The 27,787-nt window shown below is 40.4% G+C and overlaps 1 protein-coding gene across 3 annotated transcripts in view; it reads left to right on the forward strand.

Annotated features, from left to right (window-relative positions):
- CDK14 (cyclin dependent kinase 14) overlaps positions 1-27,490 on the forward strand; it is a 595,562-nt gene extending 568,072 nt beyond the window's left edge. For all 3 annotated transcript variants that reach the window (XM_032642400.1, XM_032642402.1, XM_032642401.1), the window contains one exon: positions 24,104-27,490. The gene's annotated coding sequence lies outside the window, so the exon portion shown is untranslated. The remainder of the gene's footprint in view (positions 1-24,103) is intronic.
- Positions 27,491-27,787: the final 297 nt, after the last annotated feature.

Here is a 27,787-nt window from a genome sequence, read left to right on the forward strand (position 1 = left end):
GCCTTTTTGCACAGTTTAACTTCTACAATGAGGAGATCCCTTTGGTAATAAAGCTGTTGTCATTGGGCCTGGGGTGACTCTAGGTTTTAGGTGTGAGGCTATGGGCTGTGAACAGGACAACAGACTATTAAGACAAACAGGAAAACCTGCATCCCTTAAGATCATTTTTGGAGGTCAGAGCGGAGGTAATTGTACCTGAAGAGAGGGCCAGCCACCCATCTACTCACTCTCATCAGATCCACTTCCATTAGGTGTTCTCTGGCAACAGGTTCCATCCTTGCTGGCAAGCCAGGAAGGACTGGAGACAGAAGTGAATCATCCCATGAAGCTCTTATGCGGCATACACTTTAGGCCTTGACCTCTGTAGCCTCCAGACTCGCCTGCCTGAAGGAGGGCGAGTCAAGGTCTACATATATGGTCTAGTGCCCCATTTTCTGGAGCCTCTGTCCCATATTTCTCTCAACTTTTCCAACGATGGAAAAGTATTTTGACATTTTGCCCTCAGGAGTTTACGGGGAGGGAGCTTGTGGAGAGAACTTTGTCTTGCCATTGAGGCCTGGCTCCAGCCCTTACAAGCTAGGTCATCTGGAAAGTTCCTTAATGTCTCAGTTATATCAGAAAATATCTTTCAAATGGGGATTGTACCACCTGTCATGCCTCCTTTAAATGACAATTTGACAGAAAAAGAACGAAGCACTTTTTTTTTTTTTAAGAAAAGACCTATGCAAATACAAGAGATTCATATTAGAAAACCTAACTTTACACTGAGAGATTATCCAGAGACTTGGTTTTTTGTTTTTTGGGTTTTCTTAAAACATCTTTATTGGAGTATAATTGCTTTACAATGGTGTGTTAGTTTCTGCTTTATAACAAAGTGAATCAGTTACACATATACATATATCCCTATATCTCTTCCCTCTTGCATCTCCCTCCCTCCCACCCTCCCTATCCCACTCCTCTAGGTGGTCACAAAGCACCGAGCTGATCTCCCTGTACTATGTGGCTGCTTCCCACTAGCTAGCTATTTTACATTTGGTAGTGTATATATGTCCATGCCACTCTCTCACTTTGTCCCAGCTTACCCATCCCCCTCCCCATATCCTCAAGTCCATTCTCTAGTAGGTCTGCGTCTTTATTCCCGTCTTGTGCCTAGGTTCTTCATGACTTTTTTTTTTTTTTAGATTCCATATATATGTGTTAGCATACGGTATTTGTTTTTCTCTTTCTAACTTACTTCACTCTGTATGACAGACTCTAGGTCCTTCCACCTCACTACAAATAACTCAACTTCGTTTCTTTTTATGGCTGAGTAATATTCCATTGTATATATTCCATCTTCTTTATCCATTCATCTGTTGATGGGCACTTAGGTTGCTTCCATGTCCTGGCTATTGTAAGTAGAGCTGCAGTGAACTTTGTGGTACATGACTCTTTTTGACTTATGGTTTTCTCAGGGTATATGCCCAGTAGTGGGATTGCTGGGTTGTATGGTAGTTCTATTTTTAGTTTTTGAAGGAACCTCCATACTGTTCTCCACAGTGGCTGTATCAATTTACATTCCCACCAACAGTGCAAGAGGGTTCCCTTTTCTCCACACCCTCTCCAGCATTTATTGTTTCTAGATTTTTTGATGATGGCCATTCTGACTGGTGTGAGATGATATCTCATTGTAGTTTTGATTTGCATTTCTCTAATGATTAATGATGTTGAGCATTCTTTCATGTGTTGGTTGGCAGTCTGTATATCTTCTTTGGAGAAATGTCTATTTAGGTCTTCTGCCCATTCTTGGATTGGGTTGTTTGTTTTTTGATATTGAGCTACATGAGCTGCTTGTAAAATTTGGAGATTAATCCTTTGTCAGTTGCTTCATTTGCAAATATTTTCTCCCATTCTGAGGGTTGTCTTTTTGTCTTATTTATGGTTTCCTTTGCTGTGCAAAAGCTTTTACATTTCATTAGGTCCCATTTGTTTATTTTTGTTTTTATTTCCATTTCTCTAGGAGGTGGGTCAAAAAGGATCTTGCTGTGATGTATGTCATAGAGTGTTCTGCCTATGTTTTCCTCTAAGAGTTTGATGGTGTCTGGCCTTACATTTAGGTCTTTAATCCATTTTGAGTTCATTTTTATTTATGGTGTTAGGGAGTGTTCTGATTTCATTCTTTTACATGTAGCTGTCCAGTTTTCCCAGCACCACTTACTGAAGAGGCTGTCTTTTCTCCACTGTATATTCTTACCTCCTTTATCAAAGGTAAGGTGACCATATGTGCGTGGCTTTATCTCTGGGCTTTCTATCCTGTTCCGTTGATCTATATTTCTGTTTTTGTGCCAGTACCATACTGCGGAGACTTGGTTTTTACTGACATTTTAACCAGATTCCATTTCCTTGAAAATGTTGAGGAATTGGGCCTCCCTGGTGACACAGTGGTTAGGAATCTGCCTGTCAATGCAGGGGACACGGGTTTGAGCCCTGTTCCTGGAAGATCCCACATGCCGCAGAGCAACTAAGCCCCTGTGCCACAACTACTGAGCCTGCTCTCTAGAGCCCACGAGCCACAACTACTGAGCCCACGTGCCATAACTACTGAAGCCTGAGTGCCTAGATCCCATGCTCTGCAACAAGAGAAGCCACCACAATGAGAAGCCTGCAAACCACAACGAAGAGTAGCCCCCGCTCACCGCAACTAGAGAAAGCCCACGTGCAGCAATGAAGACCCAGTGCAGCCAAAAATAAATAAATTAAATGAATAAAGAATTTAACTAGATGCTGTCTTTAAAAAAAAAAAGAAAATATTGAGGAATAAATTTTGCACTAGAGAGGGAAAGCATGCCCTCACATTACCATAGCTGAAGTTCTGCTTTCCAAGGCAGATCTGTTTCCAGGAATTAAGTAAACACCAGCTCGGAGATTCACGCTGCAAACCTCTAATGCCTAGGTGACGTCTAAGGGATTTAAGCTACAGGATATATGATTCAAAGGACAAAAAATAAAGTGATTAAGAAAAATCTTCTCTATGGCAAGGAAACAGCAGATTGTTTCCATTAATGTTATGAGTAATTTTGTTTTTGTTGGCAGAAAGCTAAACCCGGGGCAAGTGTGGTACACAGTGGGAGGGAGGAATTACTGGAACAGCACAAGGATTGTGTCACAGCCACTGCAACGCAGTACATTCGAAGCTGGGTTCTTCTCCCTGTACAAGTCGGCTTCCCCTCCCAGCTTTTCTCTTCTCATCCTTGGTCCCACTGCTCACTGGGGCTCTAGCTCTCCTTTCGTCTGCATCTCCTATCGGCCTCCAGGGCCTGCCCATCTTTGCCTTGAACCGTATCTTGAATGTCTGTGCTTTTCTCCATTCTCTCACCTCACACCTGTGTCCCTGTAAGAGATCCTCTGGGCTCAGCCAATCACACAGCAAACATTTATAGAGTGCTTGCTGTGACTACAAGCTCCCCCTTGTTCCCCTCCACCCAGAATGGTGACACATAATAAGTCATCCGAAATGTTGTTTTCATCACATCATTTCCCTTCTCAGAGATCTGAAGGGACTCTTTATTTCTTTCCACCGCAATTCTAGCCTCTTCTGTTTAGATTTCAAGGCCTTTCACAATCTGACTCCATCCTACTAGAATCTACCCTCAAAGTCCCACTTCTCTACTTAGATTGGATGCTATCTCCATGTTTCATTTATTCATTTTCTGCATACTGATGTGCTGTATACCTGCTATATATATGCCAGGCACAGCGCTAAGTGCCTAAGAATATGATATGGTTCTTTCTGTGAGAAGCTCCAAAAGTCTAAAGGTGGAAATACGTAAGGAAACAACATAATATGATATGATCAAGTTTCCTTCAGGGGTTGTATAGTGAGCTGGTTAAGTTCAAAGAGGAAAGTGCTGATTGCACCTGAGGAATCAGGCTGACAGTTTTGTCTAGAGGGACCAGGGAAGTTGTCCAAAGGGAGCCAAGTCAAGACCAAAGGAAGGGAAACCTGAGAGTCAAAAGCTGGTGTGCCTACCTCATACTAAAATCCAGATTTGGGCTTCCCTGGTGGCACAATGGTTTAGAGTCCGCCTGCCGATGCAGGGGACACGGGTTCGTGTCCCGGTCCGGGAAGATCCCACATGCCGCGGAGCGGCTGGGCCCGTGAGCCATGGCCGCTGAGCCTACGCGTCCGGAGCCTGTGCTCCGCAACGGGAGAGACCACAACAGTGAGAGGCCCGCGTACCACAAAAAACAAACAAAAAAATATATATATAGTTAAGTACTCTGGTAAGCTCTTTGCCACAATTAAGACATCCCTCTCTTTTTTCATATTGTAGTCAAAACACATGAGAATCAATAAACAACCACTTCAGCATTAGGTTTACATCCATACTTTAGTGAGGGCAAGTATCACAGGGAGTACGTGGAAATCTCTTAGGACAGATGGTCAGTAACTTCTTCCAAACATATTTCTGAACAAGGTAATGTTCCCTTCCCCATTAATCTGGTAATTTTCTTCCTTTTTACTATGAAGTATTACTTTCATTTGTTGAGGATGGTAATAATTTTCAGATCAGGAAGAGTAAGGGAACCAGCGTCTATTGAGTAATCCCTGAGTGCTGAGACTTATTTTGTGATTCATTGTAATTCTTTTAAAAAAGAAATTTGATTTCCAGTAGTTAAATAAATATTTTTAGGAATATCACTTAAACATTCCTCATGTATTTTAACTCATACCCTTTATTACTGATGAACAAACAGACAAAATGCAAGTGTTGATCAACCCTCAATGGAACTGAGAGGAAAGAAGTAGTAGAGGGAATATATTGTTTATCCCCTCCCACACTAAGCAATTGGAACCACTATCCAGATGAAACGGAGCCCTCCGTGGTAGTGGAATATCTATCTGGTGATAGAGTTGTAATCAGTTGTCAGTTTCTCCCCTTGGATTCTGAATTCACCAGCTAAGAGCTAGATGCTCAGGACCAAGGTGTAGTATGTGTGCAGATAGATAAATAGGTAGCTTAGATATATATAAGATAATCAGATGATAGACAAATAATCATAAGAAACATGCTGCTGTTATGTTTAGAGTAAGATTTTCAAAATCTGTAGTTAAAATTTTAGATAAAAATTACCAAGTCCAAATCTTTTGTCTCAGTGCTCAGTATAAAATATGATTGTAAAAAAAATAGTCATTGGATGAAGAAGGTAATTCCATTGCCTTATTGTCAACATTATATCATACCTTAAAATCAGATGTGACTGTGGAACAAGTTTATCCACATGTTGTATAATTGTTGATCAGTTTAGAAATAAGAGATTCAAACCTTGCTTCCTTTCTGTAAATAAGAGGATAAAATTAAAGCATTTTAAATTTGAAGGGTTCATCTTTAATTTAGTAATAACCAAATTTTAGTGCCTAAAAGTGTGTACCTATTTGATTTTCTTTCTTCATACATGTGTCTTATGTGTTTGTAGTTAAAGTGGTTGAGCAACATTTGACATTCGTGATTATTTTCTATTTAGATATCGTAGCTCTCTGTTTCCTCTTTATCATTTCACTTCATTATTAATGCATTGCAAAGATATTACCCAAAAAAATCACAAAATAATTCAATTTCGATATAGAATGTGAAGCAGGAAATATACTTTACTTCTTCCTTCCTTTTCTGAACAATTTTCTCTTAAACACAAGTATATTTAGCAAGGCTTTAAACAGTGCCGAGCAAGTGTAGTTTTTCATTGCAGTTCCCAAATACTAACCATCTCACGAACTCACAGTTATGCAGCAGTTGTGCATCACATTGTGTGTATGTTCATTATACAAATAATAAGTTATTTATTCCAATAATTAAATTTCAGTAATAAAACTTTCTTATTGGAAAGTATTCAAATAACACAAAGGAATATCTAGTAAAACTTTAAAATTCCCAACCTGCAGAAAATCTTGATCTCCTTCCAGAGGTAGCCACTATTAATAGCTGGTATATTATCTTTCCAGATGCTTTTTGATATACATAACATTTCATGCTTATAATTTCAAAGAATACCATTACTTAAATTTTACTCAGATTCAAATTATATGAAATTCAAGTTACCCAACCTGAGAGTGATATTCATATGAGAATTCCAATTTTTGCACCAGGTATCTGGCAACTTTCCTATTGCTAGCAGGAAGAAATACAAGCAAAACTAGAATACTGTAAAGCTTGACAGACGTATCCCGTACTACTATTCATTTTTTAATATAAAAGCATAGATTTTCTTGTATGGCTTGTGGTATTTTTCTCTTTACCTTATCAAATTCTGTTCTATTGCTTTTCAGAATTGAGTCTTCTCTCCTGCCCACATCATTTAAGAGTTACTACTGTTACAATACAGTAGAAAGAGTATGGGATTTGGGGTAATAAAATCTGGTACAAGTTCCAGCTTTGCCACTTACTAGCTGTGAGTCCTTAAGTAAATTATGTGTATTCTCTACCCCTCATTTTTCTCATTGGAATAAGGAATGGCAAACCCAACTACCTCACTAGGATTGTTTTGAAGAGTAGAGACTTGTAATCCAAACTAGACATGATAAGCATTGTGTCATTCAGGATGGACTGAGTTTTGCTGTGGCTTAATATAACAAACGTTTATTTCTTGTTGACACGGTCTGTCCATATGAGTCATGAGAGGCTCTGCTCAGGGATGCAGGGTAACGGAGGCTGCATCTCTATACAGTCTTCCTCAGCCACCGTGGCAGGGGGAAGAGACCTGGCAAGAGGAATACTGGCCCTTAAGGCAACCACATGGATATGTACATCTCATTGGTCCGAGCAGGTGGAACGGCCATGCCTAACTTCCATGGGAGACATAAAGGGCATTCCACCCAGGATCCAGAAGACAGAGAGCTGGAACTTAGTGAAGAGCACTAATGACCACTAATGTTTGCAAACATTAGAAATAAGGTAAAGCGTTTCAAGGGAAGGGTGAAAAGTCATTCCTTGTTATTTTCTTTGATCCCAAAGGTATTCAAGAAAGATTTCCAAGGAAGGAAAACAAGTCTGGGGACAAAAATGGGAGCCTTGTGTGGGAGTCAGGCATGGTGGAAAGGAACATAGGGTGAGGAATTCAACAAGAAAAGAAAGTGAGGGAAGGGACAGTGTCAAAGTGAAGCAAGCTGGGTCTCGTGTGACTAGAGACTGAGCCCCACGCTTCTAGGTCTGCAGAGGGTTGCAAACTGCAGCCTAGGTGAACTCTTCCTCAGTCCCCTCCATATATTATTAGATGTAGGATGCCTGCCTCACACAGAAGACCTCAAAGCCACTTCACTCCACCTCTGAGCTCAGTTCCTGCTATTGCCTCTGCTATCTGGTCTCACTGTTAGCGTTGTGTTCTTGTTTTGGCCTTTGCACAGCTCCTGGGGGCTCTTTATCATGGAAGATCACTACCCAGTCCAGGGGTGGCAACACCATGGCCACCAGGCTTCACAAGCCACTAAAACAGTCACAGCAAGGTTTTCTTTCTATCCCCTCAGAACCTCTAAAGAGCATCCTATATTCTTGGTGCTTTAAATAAAGGAAGAAGTCTCCCTTATTGTGTATAAGGAAGGCATGTCAACATAAGTGGAAATAGTTTAGATTTCATTATTCCAAGTCCAGTTTTTCCTAAAATTCCTCTACTTTGGCTTAATTGTAGAAGGGTTACAAATCTATAAGAGGGTTAGGATCCCGTATCTGTATGTTTAGAATTTCTCTGGTCAGAATATTCCTTCAAAAATATCACCACCAGGCATCGGACGGTGTGGGTGTGTATTTTCATGTGTGTGAGTGCGCTGAGGGAAGGGTGCATGAGGGAAGAGGAAATGTGAAGCTTCAAAAAAGGAAATGGGGAATGGTCTTGTTGCATTTAATCAGTGGAAAACCGCGGTCAAAAACATGTTTTTTTTTTTTTTTGAAACTTAGTCTCTTTATCTTATGCTCAAAGGAATAAATGTTATAAAATTAAGCTGTATAAAAGTAAAATTATGTGGATCAGAGAACTGAAGCAATTCTGTGCAGATTCCCTTGATCACCCAAACCAGCACGCAGATCCGTGGGAGGAGCAAGGTAGAGGGACAGTTAGGTGTGGTTGCTATGGCAACCATGTGCTGATTGGAATAAGACTGAGGAATCGTGATTCATCCCTGGCTCCACATTTTCCTTTTCTCTTCTTAACTGGCCCCTAAAGATTTGCAGTCCTTGGGGTCTCGGTGCTACCAAGGCAGGTCACAGAGAGACACCGTGCAGCCAGAGGTTGCTGTCCCCTAGCAATATCAAGGAAGGCACAAGTTATTCATGTGCCTGAGATAAACAGGGTACAAGTGTAAATAAGGTTTAACCAGAGAGATGAAAGTGAGCAAGAATCATCAGAATGCCAAGCTTCCAGGCCAAGCCCTGGAATGCCACAACTCTGAAATGACAGAACCAAAGTGAGGCCATAGAAGCCAGATCAGCCTGTGAAGTGCAGATATAAAAGACCATGAGTTCGTTTTCTGATGTTAAGAAGAAACACTGGTATTGACAAGAGAGACAAAGGTTTGTCCAGAGGGTTGGAGTGGGATGTACTTTTCCAACACGTGTTTCTGAGCTTCAGCTTTCTCATCCATAAGATGAAATGCTGCCTTGAAGGTTGCTGCGGGGACCAGAGGCATAATAAATCCTCCTCAGCTGCTCAAATGAGTTGTCTGTGACCCTTTCTGAGGGGGAAAATATGAGTGGCCATATTAAGAACAATTGCAAAATCTTCGCTGATACTGTTTTTACCTTAATAGGGAAGATAAGAGTTCGGCATCATTGGCAAAGCTGTGAGAAGAGACTCTGAAGGTCATCTGTTTAGATCCCTACTTAGGGATCTAAAGAATACATGCCCATTTGTGCTTCTCCTGTTGGCTGTTGCCTTCATCAAATAGAGTGGGCTAGGTTCTACCTCTCTTGATGAAACATGATGCATGGACTAGGTGACATTTTTATTTTGTTTTTGTTTGGTTGGTTGTACTCTTGTCATCTAGGGAGGGTGTAGGAAATCACGTAAGCCTCTAACCACTCTTAACAGGAGTGTCCATAGTCTGTGCCCCTTGTTCAAAAGGAATTACCTTCAAGGACTTAACTTTCAGGGAAGGTTATTTCCTCTGCAGTATGCTCTAGAATTGTGGCTAGATGATGGAAATGCTGCTTAATGCTTCAGCATTCTGACTCTCCAATCCTGAGGTTCTTGACCTGCGGTCCATGGGTCTATGAATGGAATTCAGAAGATCTGTGAGCCAACTGAAATTGTGTGAAAAAAGCTGCCTGTAGTTATATGTGTAGATGGAGTTTTCTGGAGAGGATTCCTTGGTGTTCATCTGGTTCTCAGATTTGGCAGTGACTCGGTTTAAGAATGATCATAATCTGAGTGCTCTGTGTCTGTTCTCTTGCTGGCAGTTGTATTTATCAGTGTTTTGTCCACTGAGGAGTTGGTAAGAGTAGAAAAATAGGGAGGACATTAAAGAAATTTTTTTCGTAAGAAAAATCATAATCTCAGATTCTGACTTAAAACTGATCTCTCCATTAGATAGCAATGCAACAGTTCCTATGCAGTACCATTAAAAACATTAAATAATGTATGCAAAATGTGTACATTTTACTGTAAGTAAAATTTACCTGAACACCATAAATACATATTGCACTCAACAATATGTATATTTAGGGGTGAAGTATACTGATATCTGCAACTTAACTTTGAAAAGCATCAAAATAATAGGATTGATTAATGGATGAATAGAAGCATAGGCAGATGAATAGCTATGTTACAAAGCAAACACATCAAAATGTTAATTGTAGAATCTCTGTAGCGGGTATATGGATGTTCGCTGTATAATTCTTTTGTTTTTCTGTATATTTGAAAAGTTTAATAAAATGTTGGAAAAATATATGATCATAATATTTAGAGTGCATACAACTGTATATGACACAGAAGACAGAATAAGGATCAAAAGAAATGAATGGAAGTTGATTTTATAACTTTGATATTTTTTTTTTTTTTTTTTTTTTTTTTTTTTTTTGGTGGTACGCGGGCCTCTCACTGTTGTGGCCTCTCCCGTTGCGGAGCACAGGCTCCGGACGCGCAGGCTCAGCGGCCATGGCTCACGGGCCTAGCTGCTCCGCGGCATGTGGGATCTTCCCGGACCGGGGCACGAACCCGCGTCCCCTGCATCGGCAGGCGGACTCTCAACCACTGCGCCACCAGGGAAGCCATAACTTTGATATTTATTGATTCAATTTAGAGGTAATTCTTTAGTACACAGAAGTAAATCTACAAATGTTCAAATTTCAAGTGCAGAGAATTTATGTTCAAGAGGAATTACTGTGATGTATCTGTGTGCTTAGCAAGACAGCCCTCTGAACAGTGACCATGATTGCATATTTTCCCCAGATTTGGTAGGGTTTGCATAGTTTTATTTGGAGCTTGTTCTAACACAAAGCTCTTCTTGCCTTCAATTATTTTCTAGTCTATTTCTTTGCTTGATTGCACACCATGAATCTTAGTAATTTTCCTCTACCTATCTGCTTCAGATACATCTTATCTGAATCACCCATCTCTAGTATGTAGACAGGCTTAACACACTACATCCCAGCGAGTGAAAGAAAGAGGTGCTGTGTTATTCTTTACATTTTACGAGGCATATATCAGTCTCTAAAAATCAACCTGTTAGAATTTTTCTTAATAAGAGAGTACTAAACGAGATGAGATTTAACTTTACCATGTTAATCCAGGCATGAGTAGTTTTACATCCTGCTTGGACCAACGTGCTTAATAATTGATCATGAGAACCATATAAACTCTGGCACTAAAACTTGGGAGGTTACTAATTAAAAAACAAAAGAGTTTTTCCATTTTAGCATCGCAGGCCCGGCTCATTTTAGGTGACAGCTCATTCGAGCCACTGAATCTAAGAGTTGCAAAAGGAGCAAAACCAAACAGCTTATTGGAGCTGATGAGCTGTTTTGTTTTGTTTTCACACTTGTATACTTCATGCAGTATACATTATAGTTAATTATTATGTTTCAAGCAAAACTGTGGTGATTTTTTCCCCCCATGACAATGAAGCAACTAAGTCACTAGATCTGTTTTGGGTTTTTTTCCTTTCTTTCTTTCTATGACCCCTGTGTTCAAAGTCAGATCTTTTGAAAAGGACTTAACAGAGCATCATGAGACGTGATAGGTGCTTAGGGTGCAATTTTTTTTTTTTTTTTTTTTTTTTTAATCCCCCTCCCCCTGGGTGCAATTTTAATGCCAACAGACTGGAAAACAAACAGCATACCCAGACAAGACATAACTTTGTTCTTTAGCATCTGTGTGAAGAGGAAATCAGATCTTTCTGGGATGTGCTTCCACTCACAGGTGTGGAAGAGAAGATGTCAGTTCCCAACTCACCACATTGTGGGTGGGATTCTGATTTGGGGCAAGGCGACAGGGTATTGCTATTGCATTGTCTCTCACAATAAGAGCTCGATTCACTTAACTCCATGCTTTTGTTTCAGTCGTCCACAAACGGACGTTAAAAAAGCGTGAAGCATCCCTTAATCCCATGAGCCTGGTGTGTGCTGGCTCCTGTCACTGCATTCTCCAGCTCTGTTGCCAGTGGAAGTGAGAGATGGACCCCAGGCTTGCAACCACTGTTCTTTGCTCTGCCACCAAACCACTGAGCTGTTGGCACTTTAATCGTTTTATACCAGGAGGAAACCAATTGTGTTGATGTGAATGTCTTATTCATCGGACATTACAGGCTTCACATTTTTAAGGAGCTGAAACTCCAAGTCCCCAGCGTGCAGCCGCAGTGAATCAAGACAAGAGTGCCGTGATGACGTTTTCGAATTTATTGCAGTTGCTCTTTAAAAGATTTGACAGTATTTTAGAATTCTAAACACCACAATTTGAAAGCCTGTCTGAGGCTGTGTGCTAATCAAAAACAGTAAATCATGTTTGACTTATAAAGGTCAGCAGAGTAGTAAAACTCAGAGTTAGTGCATATTCTTTTCCTTTTAAAGGTGTAGACAAATATAGAGACTCAAGTGAACAGGCAATTTATCAAGGACCTAAGGCATCTTTCTGGTGCATGAAAATGTCCAAATTCTCCCCACGGGCTACGTTTTGAAAATTGCAGTCCTGGGGAAGAAGCTTAGTTTCTGTGTCATCCTGAGTCCAGGACACTCTAGATATTTCTCACGGGCAGAATAAGACCTTTCCACATTAAGTGCTGCAAAATCTGGTGCTTTGTGAGCAGTCACAAGACATTTGAAGAACCTGCTGCATTATCTGATTCGATGTCATCCTGAAAAAAACTATTTACCCACAGATTTCACAGAGGCAGCTGTGACTTCATCTGTGTGGAAAGCACACAACTGCCCTTGGTTGGGGATTGCCCTGGCGACTCCCCTGCTTAAAAGCCTCGAAGACCTCCTCACTACATACAGAATAAAGTCCCAAACCCTAAGCAGGGCACGTAAGGCCCTCCACTCCACCAGCCTCCCCTACCCTGTCAGCTTCCCCTGCACTTTGTTTCCTGATCTCCAAATATGTGCCTGCCCCACTGGCCACTCACTGCTTCCCAGAGCCCTAGGCTATTCGAGAATGCCCTCCTTCCTCCTTTCTACACATTAAACTTCAATTTATCTTTCAAAGCCCAGTTCTTCCTCACTGCATTGGTACCTCTAGAATAACACTTCCATTCTCCATTTTGACGTAGAGGTTGCTGTTGTCCTGTGGTCTCCTTCCAAACTCTTGAGGCTCCTGAGGACGGCAGTGGTGTGCTGGTAAATATTTAGCAGCCATCTCTCCAGAAAGAGCAGGAAAGCCCTGATTGGTCAATTGTCTGTATTCCATGGTGTAAATATACCTCCTTCCATTGCCAATTTCAAGGGTGGCTGTGTTTAATAACAGCTTGCAAAATTCCTGAAAATTTTAGCATTGGGCTCTCACAAGCCAGTTCAAGCCAGCTTCAGACCACCACTGGGAGGGACCTTGCTTTAACAGTCTTTGGAATAGTCTCCTCTTCCCTGCTAAATGCTTTAAAAAGAGATGTTCAGTGTTTCCTGGATTGAAATAGGCAAGCCAGCTGATAGTTTGGCTCTGCCACAGCTTATTGGTTTGTTTTTTTTTTTTAACATCTTTATTGGGGTATAATTGCTTTACAATGGTGTGTTAGTTTCTGCTTTATAACAAAGTGAATCAGCTATACATATACATATGTTCCCATATGTCTTCCCTCTTGTGTCTCCCTCCCTCCCACTCTCCCCATCCCACCCCTCCAGGCTGTCACAAAGCACTGAGCTAATATCCCTGTGCCTTGCGGCTGCTTCCCCCAGCTATCTACCTTACTACGTTTGTTAGTGTGTATATGTCCATGACTCTCTCCCGCCCTGTCAAAACTCACCCTTCCCCCTCCCCATATCCTCAAGTCCGTTCTCCAGTAGGTCTGCGTCTTTATTCCTGTCTTACCCCTAGGTTCTTCATGACATTTTTTTCCCTTAAATTCCATATATATGTGTTAGCATACGGTATTTGTCTTTTTCTTTCTGACTTCCTTCACTCTGTATGACAGACTCTAGGTCTATCCATCTCATTACAAATAGCTCAATTTCATTTCTTTTTAAGGCTGAGTAATATTCCATTGTGTATATGTGCCGCATCTTCTTTATCCATTCATCCAATGATGGGCGCTTAGGTTGTTTCCATCTCCGGGCTATTGTAAATAGAGCTGCAATGAACATTTTGGTACATGACTCTTTGAATTTTGGTTTTCTCAGGGTATATGCCCAGTAGTGGGATTGCTGGGTCATATGGTAATTCTATTTGTAGTTTTTTAAGGAACCTCCATACTGTTCTCCATAGTGGCTGAACCAATTCACATTCCCACCAGCAGTGCAAGAGTATCCCCTTTTCTCCACACCCTCTCCAGCATTTATTGTTTCTAGATTTTTTGATGATGGCCATTCTGACTGGTGTGAGATGATATCTCATTGTAGTTTTGATTTGCATTTCTCTAATGATTAATGATGTTGAGCATTCTTTCATGTGTTGGTTGGCAGTCTGTATATCTTCTTTGCCACAGCTTATTGAGTGGGGTGTCATTTGCACAGAGATTCGGGGGATATTTGCACCTCTTGTCATTTGAGAGTGGTGGCCTTAGCCAGTCTCCCTCATGCCACGGTGCGCAGACACATGTGAATTTAAACAGATGGATTTATTGGAAGTGCAACTGAGAACTGCAGTGAGGAGCAAGTTGATGGTCTTGAATCCAGCAGCCTCATTAGAACAGAATGTGATCCACCATGGCGTCAATAAAACACTTACGGAGGAAAGCCTAAGACACAGATTTGGGAAGATCAGTGACAAATTCTTTGAGGGAGGAGAGAATGCTATAGGCTCAGGTCTCAACATCGTTTCAACAAATCTTTTTGTCATTTTATTTATTTTAAATATCTATTTATTTATTTATTTTTGGCTGCATTGGGTCTTTGTTGCTGCGCACGGGCTTTCTCTAGTTGCGGTGAGCGGGGGCTACTCTTCGTTGTGGTGCACGGGCTTCTCATTGCGGTGGCTTCTCTTGTGGAGCACAGGCTCTAGGCGCATGGGCTTCAGTAGTTGTGGCACACGGGCTCAGTAGTTGTGGCTCGCGGGCTCTAGAGCGCAGGCTCAGTAGCTGTTGCGCATGGGCTTAGTTGCTCCACGGCATATGGGATCTTTCCAGCCCAGGGCTCGAACCCGTATCCCCTGCACTGGAAGGCAGATTCTTAACCACTGCGCCACCAGGGAAGCCCTCTTTTGCCGTTCTTGATGTGAGCCTTTGTCTTACTTTTGTGACTCACAATTTGAGATTGGAACGTCAGCATATTTTAGTTCATGTAGTAAAGTGCCAAGCTGGCTAGCTCTGTTTTTATAATCAACTTGGAAATAACAGCATATCGACCCTGTTGTTCCTGTAAGGGTGACCAACTCCTTTTGGTTTACCCAAGTTTTAAAATTGAAAGTCCCACACCCTGGAAACCCCCTCAGTCAAACTGGGACAGTTGGCTGACCCAGTTGCTGTAAAGGTGTGGTTCCTTTAGTGAATGCTATGGGTACTTACACTTGGAGTATACCTCACACAGCTGCTATGCCAGGAGACATTGAACCAGTGACTGAAAGGATCATAACTTCTTTAAAAGCCCAGTTTATAAAATCTGTTCTCCTCTTAAGGTTATGGTCCTGTCTTTCAGGCACATTCTTTATTTTATTTTTTTTGGCCACACCTCTCAGCATGCGGGATCTTAGTTCCCCAACAGGGATCGAACCCACGCCCTCTGCAGTGGAAGAGCGGATTCTTAACCACTGGACCTCCAGGGAAGTCCCCCAGGCACATTCTTTAAATGAGAGGGTAGGGCTTCCCTGGTGGCGCAGTGGTTGAGAGTCTGCCTGCCGATGCAGGGGACACGGGTTCATGCCCCGGTCCGGGAAGATCCCACCTGCCGCGGTGCAGCTGGGCCCGTGAGCCACGGCCGCTGAGCCTGCGCGTCTGGAGCCTGTGCTCCGCAATGGAGAGGCCACAGTGGTGCGAGGCCCGCGTTCCGGGAAAAAAAAAAAAATGAGAGGGTAAATGAAAATGTACTTGGGATAGGAGAAAATGCTACATGTGCACAAAAGGTTGCTATTTATTTCTCATAATGATACGTGTTCCATAACTATCCCATATTTTCGTACTTATCTTGGGTATAAGAGAAATATAGCAACTTGCTATGATGGGATAACCAGTATCAAAATACTTTAAAATAGCCTGTTAGGATTTTGTGGGGAGTACATTTCAGATAACTTTACACGCAGATAGTGTCTTAACTTCCATGAATCAGCCCTCAGTGATTTGTTGTTCATTGGCACTGTTCATATTGTGAAGCTGCTACACAGGAAAGAGTTGGTGGGGAGCTTAGCTGGGTGTCCAATGTCTGAATCCCTCAGCATGACCCTGTTGGACCTTCCTCGCGTCAGCAGACATTTCCTGGTAGAAACGATGTGCTATGGTAGTGTCCACAATGTGTCACTTTGTGACAGTGTTAAATTGTGCCCCATAAGAATCAGTGTTTCTGCTATAATATGACATACGTGTTCCTACATGTGTTTGGCAAACTACCACAGTAAAAATTGTAGTTTATGGGAAGAAACAGAGTAAGGGGCAGACTACTCAAATTGTATTCAACATAGTATTTTAGTATGTTTGAGCTGCTCTAACAGAATACCATAGACAGGGTGACTTACAAACAATAGAAATTTATTTCTCACAGTTCTTGAGGCTTGGAAGTCCAAGACCAAGGCACCAGGAGATCTAGTGTCTGGTGAGGACCCTCTTCCTCTTCTTGCTATGTCCTCAACATGAAAGAAGGAGCAAGAGACCTCTCTGGGGTCTCTTATATAAGGGCACTAATCCCATTCACATGGGCTCCACCCTTATGAACTAATCTTCTCCCAAAGGTTCCACCTCAGAATACCATCACATTAGGTTTAGGTTTCAACATATGAATTTGAGGGGGGACATAAACATTCAGTCTATAGCACATGGCACCCACAAGAGCAGTAAAAACACTACTAAAAATACTAGCACAGTTTACAGGTGAAAGAAGTTTGGTGGAAGGGTTGAGGCTACCGAATTTTGGCTGAAACAGCAAAATGTGCAGAGATCTAGGGGAACCTTACAATAAACAATTCCAAGACACAGCATCATGTGGCCGAACTAAGCCAAGATGAAATATGTGAGGTAAGTGGACAGCATGTACAGTACTGCAGACCCCTTCAGCTTGCACACGACTGTGTTTATGTCTCATGCACATGGCTGCTGTGACTTAGTGGCTCAAAACTAACATTAGCATGAATTCTCTCATGTGAACCAACATGACTTCTGGTTTATGCTGACACTGTTCTCTGTTTACCAATCATATGTGATCTAGTTTTCACTACAGAAAGTCATCTTAGCTTTGCAAATTTTTGCTGAATCTTAGCTTTGCAAATTTCTGTCTCATGGCTCATGAGACAGATTAAAGTTGTAGATGATCATATGTATTGAATTCAAAACCCTTAGCATGAAATTTTCTTGCGCTTCAACACTTTGGACAGTAATACTAGACAACTTTTAATTTGAAAGAAAAAAATCCACCCAAAATGAAGTCACATCTGCTCTCAGATCTTTTAATTAAAGTCAGACATGAACCCTCGTGTTTCTCTGACTGCTAAATACTTAGAAGTGGTTTTATGAGATTTGTGTGTGTGTGTTTTAAGTTGTAAAAAATGCACACACTGCTGAGTTACATGACTTTGGTTTATTTAAATATAGCTTAGTAGGACTGTAATATATAAGGAAGGTGAAAGGGCAGAATTCTATTTAATTAACTTATACCCACTTGGGAACCAGTCAATTATAAAGGTATGCTGAGCAAATAAAGCTTCACATAAGAAATCCTTGAAAAAAATAAGCCACTTTGGTGAAGGCTTTCCTATTCTTAACTTTGTCATTAAAATTATTTCTATGAGCTATTTCAAACCTTAGATTATATGTATGTATGCATATGTGTGTATATGATATGTATGATTTTTATATATTATGTATGATTATTTATATGTGTGATTGAATATACATATACATATGATTTTTTAAAAGATTAAAATATGTCTTGGTCACTCTTAGAAAGACCTAGATCAGTACTTTCCCTGCACACTTTTGGCCTTTATTGAGATAGGACATACTCCCAGGATTGCCATCCTTTAATCTACATGGGGATTAAAATACGACCAGTGTTTTATATTTACATAAATCTGATTTAATAAACAGTCAAACCATTAAAATAGAGGATTCTTTTCAATCACAGCTAATTACACATCATATAATGCCTGGTCTTTAACGAGGATTTCAATAAATGTTTGTTGATAACGATGATTATTAAAATGATATGTTAAGTTGGTCTCCTTGTATAAGAAATGCTTTGTTTTGAAATGTTAGACTTAAAAAGCTTTGCCTAAAAATTTTTAATTATGATCATCACTTTGGCAAGAAGCTTAAAATGTGCAGAGTCGCTGCAATTAGCGCATTGTGCACCCATATGGATGTTACCAAACAGCTTTCAATTTAAAGGATTTGGGCTATTTGAGTGATGGACCTTCTGTTAAGCTTAAAACAAAGCCTGACTATTTCTGCATTCATTTTAATTAATATTCTCTTGCTGGTCTCAACGTATTCTCTTCTGGGGGGGAGAGGCATGATTATCATAAATCAGAAATAAGTAACAGAAGTAGGTTTAACTGATTTTCTACTTCGTTCTGTTTCATCCCATTTCCCCCCACCCCCCGAGGAGCTTCAATGCAATGTCAAAACAACTGGAAAACACTGATTTCAGATGTTCTCAAAGAAAACCTATATTTCTAGCCAAATCATAACATAATTAAACTCACCAAAAAATGAAGAAATAAAGCTGTCCCCAGATTTTTGAAAATCATTATGAAGTTTAAAACGTATCATTTTCAGTCCAACATTCATGTCAAATCTACAGTATAAAATTTGATTATATATACAAATGAGTATATGTGTCATATATGTATATATACATGATATTTTTACTTCAGAGAGGTTTGTAGTTGCCTAGGTGCTTGGGGTTTAGCAATCTTATATGTGGACTTAATTTTCTACAGTAGCAAATTCTGCCTGAAGATTCATTAGGTACAAAAGATTAGTATTTTAAGCAAACTTAAACTCACACAGTCTGGTAGTTCTTTTTTCCTGGATACTTTTAAGTGAAGTCTTATTAATATGATACTTGGGGAAAAGAAGCTTTCTGGACTTTTTCTTTCACCAAATCAGAATAAATTCTGTAAATGGTTATGTGTGTTAGTTAAGGCCCTGATTTTTTAACTATTTTCAAACATCTCCCCTGCAACCACTCTTTATACACCTTCAGAAAGACAATCACTCCAGTGGCCACTGGAATCCTCTGACTACCTGAACGCCCAATTTAGGACAACTATGAATGCTAATTTCAAAAGTAGACAGCTAAAATGATCCCCCAAAATCTTCACCGAATTCTTAAGAATAAGATAAATACGAAGATTACAAAGCAGAACTGTAATTTACCAGAACACGTGGGTAAAATAATTCATCCAATATGGGAGTGGAAAGGCATAAAATCATTAAGTCCACTCTAAAACACCACAGCAGGTCCTATTTTTTTTTTCCTTTTCCAGCATTAAGGAAAGTCATTCCCCCTAGCCACTAGATTTGGCACAGAGATACTCTAGTTTTTCCATATTGTCTGGATTTTTCATTTTTATTTCCTTTTTTTTTTAAAGCATGTGATTAATTATACACCTGTCTTTAAATTCCTCCTTATATACCGGTCTTTTGGGTTCCACATTTGAAAAGAAGGAAATGTGGAGTTAATTTTATTCTAGGTTAGAAACAGATAAAAGCTAAAGGTGGTCAAATAATATACATTGTTTTTCTTGAAGAGAGGTTAACTATTTTATAATTCTATACTGTCTTTGCTACTGGGCGGTAGCTTTATTTACATCAAATTGCTTCCCTTTCTGTTAGGCATCTTTACACAGAAGTCCCTCAAACAGAAATGAGCGGATTACCCAACACTACCCTATGTGTAGCTTCACATACATCCTGGTGAATATCCTGTTCACAATTTAGGCGATGAAAGAAAACCTACAGTTGTTTTAATTTGGAAGCAAAATAATCACTTCTCTCCAGTGAGGCTTAGAGAGAGAGAAAAAAAGGGGGAGGCCAGAGTCTTCCTGTAGAAAAAAGAATACTTTGTGGAGGGGCAGTGCTGCAGCAGGGTTAAAAAAAAAAAAAGTAAAACAAACACAAAACCTGAGAGTGGGTAAGTAGGCCAGCAAAAGAGAGACCATCTGATTACATGGAAGCACCCTGAGCTGGGGTACTGGGCTGTGTTGTCCCACTGGCGTGTAAACTGCGTGTGTTTGTGTATGTGTAAGGGTGTGTGTGTGTATGTGTACACATAGAGATTTAACAGGGAGCACAGAGGGAATTAGAAAGAGCCTGGGCCATTTTTAATTTGGGTCTGTTTGCTTGCATTTAGCACTTAAGGGCTTCTACATTCAGTTTGCTCAAAAGAGTGATGAAGCACTCCTTGCTTATGCCTCAAATCAGAAATGCATGAAGTGCAGCTGCAGAGATAATACATTTTCCCCAAAGGCTTTGGCTGAGCAAATTAGGTGTCAATGGGGTGCTGCGCAGGCAGTACTCTCTCTAATTAGTCTCTTGAGCCTAGTTGGTGGCGGGTATGAGATGATCTAATCAATTGGTCTGTGTCTGATGGTTCGTGTAAAAATCCTACCAGGCAGACTCTCTCCCACAGGTCACCCACCTGCACAGCGGGGCTGCTCATTTTCATTTTTCATCTCCTCTATCACATGATGCTGACAGTTGGTTTTAAGAAAATTGAATCCAAAAAATATCTAGTTCATAGGGCACATGGGTCAGAACAAAGTTGCATTATGGGTACCAGCAATCCAATTAATTAATATTTATAGCTGAGAAGCTCTATGTAGATATTTCTGAATAAGGATTTTATCAATAAAAATCTAATTTCTTCTTTAAAACATTCATTACTAGAGAAAGAACATTGTAAAAACAGAAAGCAAGATATAAATGGCATCCATTAATCTTATGGTTTATATACCTAGGAGTTGACGTGCACATAGTTTATAATTTATATTCAGTTTCATTTGTATTGTGTGTGTGGTGTGGTGCATTTTAATAATCAATTAAATGTAAGGAAGGATTTTGCTATTATACTTTGCTTCCCTATGGATGTTGTGTGCCCTCTCCTTCCACCTATATCCCCACCTGTCAAATGCATGATTACATTTAGATTTTAAAGAATTTTTCTAGCAGTAAACTCACCTACCTCATATGCAGTCTTTGGAAACTGAAACAGATGCTGATGCCACCCAAGGAGGAAGAAAGGACATCCCATGCTGGGGGTGAACAGTATTAGGCAGGGTAGTGGGCACAGTTTGGGCTCAGCTGCTCACAGAGATGGGAAAGGGTCTAGCTCTCACTGGCATCTCCCTTCTTTTCGTATTATTGGCTCCTTTCATTAAATGTCTGAACCTAAACCTATCTCATAATCACTCTGTTCACCTTTTATTATCCAATTACTGTTATTTTGTATTATCCTTTATTATCCCAACTCTGCTTATGCCCTGGGTTAGGTACATGATTCTCCTAGAGATTACACCCAAAGAATCAGAGCAAAGGCAAGGACAAACACCAGGAATGACTAAAAGAAAGTCTTAAATCAACCCAATAGGAAAGTAACATGCTATGGATGATGGTGCGCACATATGGTTACATAAAATCAGATATATTGAAAATCAAATCATTTTTTTCAAATAGAATGTCATGGAGTTAAACAAAAAATGTTTGACCTACAGGAAGGTGTTAATCTTACCCACCTTTCTCAGCCTGTAGTGCATCTGTGGATGGCCACCTCTGTTCCCAGCACTGTGCTCTTTCAGCAAGAGCATAGGCACAGCATTTGCCCTTGGTCACCATGCCAGGAGGGAATAACATCTGAGAACATATTCCACTCCCAAGTTCTCAGATTCTACCTTTCCCCTTCCTGTTCATTCCACAACTGTCTACTAACTACCTGAGCTAGGTCTGGGCTATGCTCTAGGGACACAATGGCAAACAAAACCAAGATTAATCAAGAATATAATGATGCCATCTGCCACCCTACATGCTCCCTCACAGCAAATGCCCTCAGACCACAGGGACTACATGAAGTCTGTAGTTCAGAAAGGTCAGCTTGGGTGCCAGGTCTGCATCCTACTGATTAAAGTGGTGGAGTGGAGGAGAGCCAGGCAATGACTAGTTCATTCGGGTGTGGCTGTAGGAACTCTGTGTCTAGGCAAGCAGATGTCAAGACAAACCCTGACTCCTGTTTGGCCAGGGTGGGCAGGCTTCCTGGAAAAGCTGGCATCTCTTAGAAGAAAACAATAGGGGAAAATCTTCATAACTTTAGATTTGGCAAAGGATTTTTAGATATGACACAAAACCCACAAGAAACAAAAGAAAAATATGGATGAATTGGACGTCATCAAAATTAAAACTGTGCATCAAAGGACACTATCAATACGGTGAAAAGGCAGCCCACAGAATGGGAGTAAATATTTGCAAATCAAAGTATTAATATCCAAAATATATTTTTTAAAAAAACTCCTACAACTCAACAACAGACAATCCAATTTAAAACTGGGCAAAGGACTTGGATAGATATTTCTTCAAGTGAAATATACAAATGGCCAACAAGCTCAAACATCACTAATTATTAGGGGAATGTGAATCAAGATCACAGTGCCATACCAGTTCATACCCACTAGGCTATCTATGATCAAGAAAAAACAAAAACAAAAAACCAGAAAATAACAAATGTTTGCGAAGGTGTAGAGAAATTAGAACATTTGTATATTGCTGGGGGGATTATAAAATGGTGCAGCCACTGTGGAAAATGGTTTGCCAGTTCCTCAGAAAATTAAACAGAATCACCATATGACCCAGCAATTCCACTACCAAGTGTTACCCAAAAGAATTGAAAACAGGTACTCAGACAAATATTTGTACATTAATGTTCATAGCAGCACTATTCACAAGAGCCAAAAGGTGAAAATAACCCAAATATACATCAACTCATGGATATTTCATACACAGAGACAAGAAAGCAGATTCACTGTTGCCAAGGAGCCTGGAGCAAGAGAAGAATGAGAATGAAGGATGTAAGATACGTAAATAAAGGATATAAGGTCTCCTTTGGGGATGACAGAAATGTTTTGGAATTAGATAGAAGTGATGGTTGTGCAACATTGTGAATGCACTAAATGCCAGTTAGTTATATGCTTTAAAGTGGTTAATTTTGTGTTATATGAATTTAGCCTCAATTTTTTTAAAAAAGGGTGGAAGGTTAACCTTCCAAAAATCATCATAGTAAGTGGGGGAAATGAGTAGAGGGTGGAGAGGATGCTGTTTTAATGGTTCTTAACTGTAAGATTGGAACTTGTTGCTCCCTTGGTCAAGGTAGTGCCATTCAGGGGTGATGTGCTTGGTACCCTAGCCTGCAAGGGCAGCAGTAGGGCAACTGTACTGCAAAGTCTCGACAAAAGACCACTGTTCCCTGTCTGCCAGAGAAGATGCCTGTGTGGCAGTGTGGAAGGGGACAAGCAGGCCTGACCAGCCCTCAGTGACCTCAAGCTTTCTAAACTGAGATAATGAGTTGGTTCTGGGATTCAGTGGAGCTGATGGATCGAATCTCTGGGCTGTGCGACTTGACCCTGACAGTGTTTCTTTTCACGCTTCCTGGCAAGACATTATTTTCCCATCCTAGAAACTCAATGAAAATGCTTAAGGGCCAAAAAAGAAACGGAGAGGGAAGCAGAGTGAACATTCCTTCCTTCTTGAACCGTTCACATGGAAGTAGTTACCGAATTTAAGCAGGCATCATCGGAAATGCACAGTTGTATGCAGGATGTTGGGAAGAGGTTGGCAATTCAGGTCACGCGGGCCAATTTTCATTCTGCTGAAACCAGGTCTGATAATCGGCACTGTGGAATGATATACAGCTGGATTTTTTAAAAAACATGTATGTGATCCGTTTTTCTATTTCATGTTCATAAAAATGAACACGATACATCCTTTTAATGGTCTGTATGATGCTACAGGCATTTAATTAAGAGCAGTATTAGTGCTAATGATTTGGGGAAGGAAATTTGCTGAATTTCTTTTTCTCTAAATAATCCAAGAGGAGGTTAGACCATTTAAATTCATGGAGTTAAATTATTTTAACAGTAGAAAATGCAATCAGAGCATTTGTTTATCGTATTATAAGGACTGTTTTGGTTAAGGAGACTGCTCTGCTTCCAACACGTGTGCTCGAGGCCGCTGTGGAAAGAATGGATAGGCTCACTTTGGCCTGACCAATTCTGATGTCTCCTGTAATTTAGGAAAAATGAATGATGTAAGGTTTTTTTGGTTCTTTTGTTTTTAACATATAACAATTTTCTCTCTTCCTCCTTCCAGCATTAAGTTGTCATCATTCTGGGAAGGAAGAAAAAACCATTAATGAAGTGGCCAATAATACGAAGGGAATCATGGATCAGTCTCCTTTCACTCCCTGTGGTGGATTTCGCTTACAAGAAAATTGAAGCTGGCAAGACCTGTTTTCTCTGCAATTTATTTAAAACCTTGCACGCATTTGGATACCTTGTGATTTCCAAGAACTATGTGAAGATTAAGTTTTGTTTACTGATACATGGCATGTATTCTTCTCAGTCTTTTGTGTTTGATTTTTTTTGATTTCCCTCTGCACCACGGCATCTCTGTAAAGGTTTTTATGCTTTCACCAGCCATGTCTTAAATACATTAAGACAACACACTCAGTGTTCACACTTCTTCAGTAATGTCTGTACTTGAAAGCCACATAGTGGCATAAAACAATGTGTGTTTTCTTTGAGAGCAATGCACATTTTGCAACCACCAGGAAGGAAAACTATAGCTAAAAAAACACCCATGTTCTCTGACTGACTTGACACCTTGGTCCCATGGTGGCCGTGGGACCCCACTTGTCTCTTTAAGGACATTGGCAAATGTGTGTTTTTGTTTTGTTTCTTGGAAATAACTGCACACTTATATAGGATATCAGAATCTGCTTAGCATTTTCAAGCCACATAGCATGACTGTTCTCCGAGCAGGTTGGAAGTGAAGAAACAAATATGAAGCATTAAGAACAAAGACAGGGATAAATCACTTCCTTTTGAACCTCTAGAAATTGAGGTAGCTTTTTAAATGCTTTCTGGGTCTTGTCAACATCTTATTTTTTTCCATCCACTTTGTTACGCTTTGTGAGTATTTTCTAAATGGTGAAAAGAGTGAGGAACAGAATGTTTAAAGCACAGGTGCAAAAGAATTGTATCTGCTAGATGAGCCCTGAATGCTGTCTTTACTAGTCAACATTTAAAAAGCAAATTACAAAGCTATCCAGAGTTTGAAATTTGCTTATTTACACCAAAACACCTTTGAACTACATTTTTCTAAACATTCCAGGCTAATTGGAAGGCGTCATTGGGTACCCTAACTTTAAGCAGTCTCCAGGAATAACTGTTCGGATGCAGGTTTTAGAAACAAGGCAGGAGTCTTGCTTTAAAGATGGAAAAGGGAAAAAGGAAAGGCCCAGCTTCCCTTCTTTAAGAGAGACCTTGGAGGATGAAGGCGAGTATGTGACGTGGAGGGGAAGGTGGATTGGGCATGCGCGTGCTTTGATCCAGAGGGAGAGCTGCCTGGCGCAGGTCTGTTCCCGGGGGCAGGCCTCACTGCAGACCCCAAATAACACTGGGGCAGCTAGGAAACTTCATCTCGAGCATGAAACCTAGCTCCTGAGGACACCAGTTCTTATGGAAAAACCTTCGTGTACATTGTTTTACATTTCCTAGTAGAGAGGAGGAGAGGCTGAGAACTTGAAACGTGTCGCACTTTCTAGGATCAAGAGTAGGAAGTATGAGCCAGTTTGACAAAAACTTTCCCTGAGAGTCAGGTGAAGGAACAGCTTTTCTATAGTCACCCAGTATACCTAGGAAACTGGACCCAGAATTTCTAAACATTAAAACAGTACTTCCCCTGGAGTGGGGTGTGAGTATAGATGTCAGGTCACACTCCATCTTGTCCAAAGTAGTATTCATTGTAAGCTTCTAAGTGCTAAGCGAGGAATTATTTACTGATTGATTTTAAAGAGAGGAAAAGTTATCCAAGGCCAGAATGCTTACTGTTCACTACCTAGAAATACTTCCCATTCTTTCATACATTCCAACTCTTTGGCAGTCTTTAGAGGTATTTTGATTTAACGTGTATTTACATTAGGATTTCTTAAAGTAAATGTGGAGAGAAAACTTTACGTGCAATCAAAAAACGGCCTTTCCTATGATTTATTTTGAATTATTTCATTTGGGGGAGAGGCATAACTTTTGTACTTAATGAAGTTTAAACCAAGGGCTGACGACGATTCAGTCTTGCTATGTAATAAGCTTTCTAACTTGAAATTTTGAAAATATTTAATGTTTAAAGACTTCAATTAGAAATGTTAGTTATTCAGAGATATATACCCCTGTCATTGGCAGCTTCTCTTGGGAAATGAAACGTAATACTTCTCAGTGGGGGGGTAAATCTGTTTTATTACAGAGACATATGTCTCAGAAGGGTCTCATTTAGGAGGTTTTCGGTTCCCCATGCTTGCCATTGGTGCAGAACATCAAAGTTTACTTTGTCTCTCTCTTTCCTCTCCCATTTGCGAACACCTTCTTTTTTTTTCCCTCCTCTCGCTGAGGACAGCCATGAAAATCACTACAGACTGTGTTCATGAACAGATTTACTATTCTATTGAGAAGGCACTGGAATGTTTTGTGAGATTATTTTTATATGAAGGAGTAGCTTGAATTCAAACAGCTGGAATAGTTAGAACACGTTAGCATGGTAGCTGTATCTGTGTGACGTCACTGCACACACAGTATTTTGAAAGGCAACTTGGGACTTCATGTCCATTTTCTTAAAGGAAGAGTTTGGTTGACTTAAAAATAAATACAAGATACATAGGACATGAAAAAAAAATGTTTGCAGTGCTCAGATAAAAAAAACGGGGGCATAAGGCGGAGGTGGCTGTCCGTTCCCTGACACAAGGATGAGAAGCTATTTCTACCTCCCAAGGGTGACGAGAAGAGTTTCCAGAGGAGCCTCCAGGCTTGTGGAGAAAGCAAGGTCTCTTGGTATCCTTTCCTCAGTGTGTACATGATAGCCAGTGTAATCAATACCCTAGGTAATGCGTCTATACAAGATAATCATCTGTGAATATTACTGGTTTTGTAATCTTTGTTATATAAGGGGATGTTTAGGCTGTACATACTGGGGTAGATTATTGCCTGCCCCTATACATAGGAATATGCTGCATAATTGCATATAACTCCCATCTCCCTTACCAGCTTGTAGGCAGAGGAAACCATGTAAGTTACTGCCTTGCAATTTTCTCATACACCAAAAACCAAACCAAACAAAATTCAAATAAAATAAGCAATCTCCTATTCTTATTCCCTTCCTACAGCAGCATATTTTAGAGGCACATACAAAATCTACATTCTCTCTAGTTGGGAGTGGATTTAAAATTTTTTTCTTTTATCTTTTTTTTGTATGATACACTGAGATGTGTACTTTCTAACGGGGTTGGTACCTAAGAAATGAGCTAGCATTATTCAGAAAATTATTATACTTCAAAATGACACATAGTAAGGAGAATGGAATAACACATGTTGCATATTTGTTACCAATTGTAATTTGTCTGTATTATGAAAGACGTAATGGTTTGTCAGATGTCACTGTCGTTTTCTTGTAACATGATATGGAATAAAGTATAACACAATCTCTGTACATTTTCTTGTTACATCTTCTTGGTGGGTACCAAATAACACCATATACTCCATCAAAGAAACATTGTCTTAAAAACTCTTAGACACAACCATTCTTAAAGAATGCAAACAAGAGGAGCTTACCTGGTGGCGCAGTGGTTGAGAGTCTGCCTGCCGATGCAGGACACACGGGTTCGTGCCCTGGTCCGGGAAGATCCCACATGCCACAGAGCGGCTGGGCCTGTGAGCCGTGGCCGCTGAGCCTGCGCGTCCGGAGCCTGTTGTTCTGCAACGGGAGAGGCCACAACAAGTGAGAGGC

Source organism: Phocoena sinus, chromosome 9 (genome assembly GCF_008692025.1).
Source record: "Phocoena sinus isolate mPhoSin1 chromosome 9, mPhoSin1.pri, whole genome shotgun sequence".
NCBI classification, from domain to species: domain Eukaryota; kingdom Metazoa; phylum Chordata; class Mammalia; order Artiodactyla; family Phocoenidae; genus Phocoena; species Phocoena sinus.